The following is a 5,481-nucleotide window of genomic DNA, read 5'->3' as shown; positions in this document are numbered from 1 at the left end:
ATTACAAAATAAATATGTCCCAAATGGTACACTATGAAATCCCTGGTTATAAAAATTATTAGTAGGATAGATATCTTGATAGGTTATGAATGGTTTGTTGCTGAGTGGGAAATCGGTTCAAGAGAGATCAAGTTTTAATGAATCAGTGCATATTACAAAATGGCAAACATTAAAAATGATCTGAATCTTATAGCATGCTTACACAAAGGTTTGATAAGCTAAATGCTAGATTGATGAGTTAAATGCTAAATTTGATAAGCAAAATGCTAAGTTAGACCAAATGTTTAAAAATCAAAATGCTAGGTTTGATGATATGAAGCAAGAATGTACTAGCATTAGACTAGAGCAGGTTAGTATAAACCTTCTATTGAAAAATGCAAATGAAACAGTGAAAGATAATCATGAAGATGAAAACAAATTGAAGCATGATAATAGTAGTGTTAAGTTACAAGATCAACTCATTCAAGTTTCTGACAATGTAGGCCTAGTTACTGTTGTTGAAAAAGTCAACCATAGTGAAAGTGTAGAATTGAGTAAAGAAGTAGGTAGGGAGTTGTCTTCATTGAAAGTCAACTATCAAGAAAGTACTATTGCTACATTGAAGGTTAGGAAAACAGTAAACAAATCGAATGTTTCTATGGATCAGATTACTACATCGAAAGTTAGGAAAACAGTAAATAAAATGAATGATTACATGAGACAGGTTTCTGTGGAGGTTAGGAACAATGTGAACAAAATGAATGTTGCTTTGAGTCAAGTTGATGAGTTCAACTTTCAACTGAGAATTGAAAAGGTGTATGCTATGCATTCTCAAGTGAACATGACTAACTTTTGTAGGCAAAACGGCTTTGTTGAAACAAATGAACCCATGAATAAAATCATGCTATTGAAGAAAACAAAACGCAAAGTTTCCATTGATGTATTAGTATTCAAAGGTTGTTTCAAGTTGCTTATTTACAAGATGATGACAATGAATCACATGATGAAAGGGTATTCCCCAACACACAATGATTAGGAATCCTGTGTCATGCCGGGATTCAGAATAGCAATGACCGTAAATACTACGTATGGTAAGAGTCCATAATTGTATCTTTTTTCTTTCCTGTAGCCTATTTTCTTGGCCCTTAATCTTTTCAATTTTCGATTCTTTCCTGTCTTTGTGTAATATTCAGTAAATTTCTTCTATGATGCATATCTTAACCAATCTTGTCCATAGTCATTTAAATTTGTATTTTTTCTGAAATAATATTAGAAGTTGAAATAGTAGCTTATTTTCCTAATCTTTAATTGTTGATAAAACTTAACTTTTCTAAAATCTATCCATTGTAGTGTAAAGAATTGTGTGCTTGTGACATATTTTTTCATCATGTATCACTTATGTGAAGTGTATCAATTTTGTGTGTATTGTTTTAGGGAATTTATTTACCCAGTTTTCTTTTTCTCTTGTTTGTATTTTTTAGGGAACTTATTTACCCAGTATTTCATCTTGATCATCTTTGTATCATAATCTTGAAATGTTTATACTTATTATACAGTCTTTAAATTTTAAATTATTTTAAAAAATAATTGGTTTAATTTAAAACGTTGTGTTATATTATCAATTGAAATGAGTTAAAGGCTAAAATTTTTCTAAAGTGTTTTGTAATTGATTTTTTTTTTAAATTTTAAAACTGTTTGTTCTATAAATTTTGATATGATTGATTATCGTTTGAAATGGATGCTGGAGTGTATGTAGAATTTTTAGTGGGGTTTGTTGATTAGAATTTTGCTGGTATGTGATTGTTTTTTGAGATGGAAACCCATTATTGCCTAAAGAAGGAATAACAGAGGTTATGACTTAGAGAGGCAGTAATGAGATAATATTTTTGTGTTGATTACTTATGTTGATTGCCATAGATGCAAAATGATGATTAATTATGAATATTGTTTGCCTTTGAAGCAAAATATTATTGATGTTTTGAATGGTTTCTTGTTTAATGTTGATAGTAAAGTTTTGTCATGAAATGTAGTTTGTGTTTAGAACATTGAAGAGTCGAAATAAACTATAGTATCCAACAAACGATGATTAATAATATTAAATAATTTGCTTTTTATACAATTTTTGAACAAAATTAAAACTAAATAATTTTGAAACCCTGAATGATAAATCATAAATGTGAAATGAACATGCTATAAATGAAATGTTATATTAAATAATAATGAAATGCAAATATATTATGAAATGATTGAATAGAAGACCAAATGTCTGAAATTATTGAAATATGTATTGAAATTAAATTTTTGTTGTGTTGTTATGATGTTTGTTTTTTACAATTTTGATAATGATACAGGGTGTTATGAAATTATATTTCTATTTTGAAGAATGGATTAAAATTTTGATATTTGAACAGTGAATAGATGAAAATGAATGATTTTTTTTTTAAATTTATCATTGATATGTCCATATTTCACAATTTATGTATTGCTGACTGTATAATAAGATGTTAACAAATTTCAATTTCATAGATACTTAAAATAATTTTATGTGTATTAGATTGTATTGATAGCCTAATCAAGTTTTTCTTCTTAGTTTATAAGCATTTTAAGATAACAGGTACAGCACAGACATTAACATTGAAATAGTTATCATGTGAATCTCGAAATCAGTAACAAGTGAACGCCATGAAGAGTGTTAAGAACATTTGGGTGATTTTCAAACTAGTGTGACATAACTACGCCAATATCTACGCCTAAATCTACGCTGCGGCCTACACCAATAACTACGCCAATGTCAACACCAATAACTACGCCAAAATCTACGCCGATGCCTGTGCTGATGCCAACGCCAATAACTACGCCGATGCCTGCGCCGAAGCCAATATCTGCGCCAATGCTGATGCCAAAATCTGCGCCAATGCTGATGCCAAAATCTGCGCCAATGCTGATGCCAACAACAAAAATCAATGCCAATGCCTGCGCCAATGCCAATAGCTACGCCAATGCCAAAATCTGCGCCAATGCCAACAACAAAAATCAATGCCAATAGCTACGCCAATGCCTGCGCCAATGCTGATGCCAACACCAAAATCAACGCCGATGCCTGTGCTGATGTCAATGCCTGCGCCAATGCCAATGCCTGCGCCAATGCCAATATCAACGCCGATGCCAAAGCCGACACCAAAGCATACGCCAATAGCAATGCCAATGCTTATTGCTGACTCTGTATCTCAAACTTCAACACTACTGCATTACCTGGAGGTAATTGCCATCCATGTTCACATTCACAACTTTGAATTCAGAAGAACAGTCACAGTATCATGAAAGAATTGATTCAAAAAATCCTCTCCTAAATTATTCCTGTATGCAGAACTCTAAACCTTGAAAGCTGAAAATATCAAAAAACCAAACCTTACCTAAATTAATCCTCACCTAAATTAATCCTGTATGCAGCGTCTATCTCTTTTCCAAAAAACGAATTACATTGTCATTTCAAGCCTGAAATGTACATTGTATAATTACAAATATGATACAAAATTTATGTGACTCTGTATTGAATTTGGAATGCAGCCGTCTACTACAAACATGAAGCAATGCTAACTGAGATGTCACCTGTATCGAGTTTGATATGCATCAGTCGACTACAAGTATCAGCCCAACACTACGTGCATCCAGATCAGCCCAACACTTAACGTCATCACATTGGAGTCACACTTAACTGAAAATCATACTGAGTGCCTTAACGGACTGTTTTCCAAAATGTGCATCAATAAAATCAACCGCGTCAATAGTGAAAGAAATGAACATTTTTTGATTTATTGAAATTTTATGTGAAAATTAAATGTAACAATTCATCAATTCATTTAAAAAATAATAATAATAATAATTTTTTATTCAACATACTAAATTTTTTTATGCAATAAAAATTAAATTTTCTATCTATTAAATTTATGTGCAATTTCAAAAAACTATTCTTTACATATTAAACTTTCTGTTGAGATATTTTTCTTTAAATTATAAAGCTAAATCAAAAGTAATATTGATATTCTATATTTTGAGATATTGTTTGGAAACATATAACAAACGCTATTGATGAATTTTTATAATAATTTTCAATATTTTTGGATGACATGTAATGTTTTTCTAGAAAAAATTGTTACTGTTCTCAAATTTAAATTTCAACAATTTTCATTAGGGTCAATGTAAATTTTTTCTTTAAATTTTCAAACAGTAAAATTTTTTTATGTCAAGAGGGGGGTATTTGTAATATTACATTTTTCTTCTCACATTTAAATCGAATCTTCAATTCGAGATCTATGGAACTTTATAGTAAATGTCAGAGTTATCAATAGACGGATAAACTTTTTGACGGAGAATTTATTATCGTAAATGTTTGTTGCATTGTTCCATAATGTCACCGAGGCAGGGTTAACAAATTACTAAATAAATCGTTTATTTAAATAGAATATATGTATAAAAATTTAAAATAACATTTTCAAAATAAAGTTTTATTGAGAACAGATGTAGAATGTGAATTCTAAACTTATAAGTTATAATTTTGTGTTGACGTGTCTGTAAAGATCGATATTGAACAGGGCGTTGTCTTTCGTGACTGGCAACTTGTGTTTTTTTCCTGTTCTTGGCTTCTCTTCTGAAAACATGGCTGGCTGTTGCTTGTATAATTTTGTGCTCTGAGTTATTGTCTGTTTAAATGAATTTATTAATGTTTTAGATTGAAGTTTATATAAATTTTTGTGCAAATTTCGCTATTAGTGTAGTAAAGCCAATAGCCACTGTGTTTCAACTGTAAACTAGATAAGTATTTTAGTTCGTAGTTACTTGAAATCATTAGGCTTGTAAGTTATTGTTCGTTTTATATTTCTGTGTTTTTGCCAAAATTTTCATCTGAAGATTATAAGTTAATTTGCTCTGAAAACTGGATTTCTCATTCATAGGCAATAGATCCATTCACAGTTTATCAAGTATCTATTTTATTGGAGCCGACAACTTTCCTTAGTGTGATAGGTGTTATATGCTATTCCAACCGTTTAAGGAAAAATTGGTAGCACGGCAAGTTATATATCAGCTCTATTACTGGCATGAGTCTCCTCCCTGAGAAATTAACAGGGAGTCCACCCCATCCTAGAGAAATTACTTTGTAACCTCCTTCTCGTGCGTGAGGTAGGTAGGTAGAGTAGTTTATTCAAAAGACCACATGTCAATATTTTATTTGTAGAAAAGCTGTTTTGACAACTTTTAAAAAATCCTAAAATTTCATAATTCGAACAAAGGGAAATGTACTCTGAACACAATCACAATAGTATAATCGTGGTTTTAATTATTTAGCCGCCAATCAGCATAATGTTATTTCCTAAATAATTTAGGGTTTTCCCTAAATAATTATTATCCTTGATCAAGGAAAGTTGAACCACACCAGATTTTTTTACAAAATATTTTGCACATTCTATGTGCTTGCTTGTTTGTATTTGAAAGTATATCATGTTA

The sequence above is a fragment of the Nilaparvata lugens genome, chromosome 11, assembly GCF_014356525.2.
Source record: "Nilaparvata lugens isolate BPH chromosome 11, ASM1435652v1, whole genome shotgun sequence".
In the NCBI taxonomy this organism is placed as follows: Eukaryota; Metazoa; Arthropoda; class Insecta; order Hemiptera; family Delphacidae; genus Nilaparvata; species Nilaparvata lugens.
Note: the sequence above shows the minus strand (reverse complement) of the source record.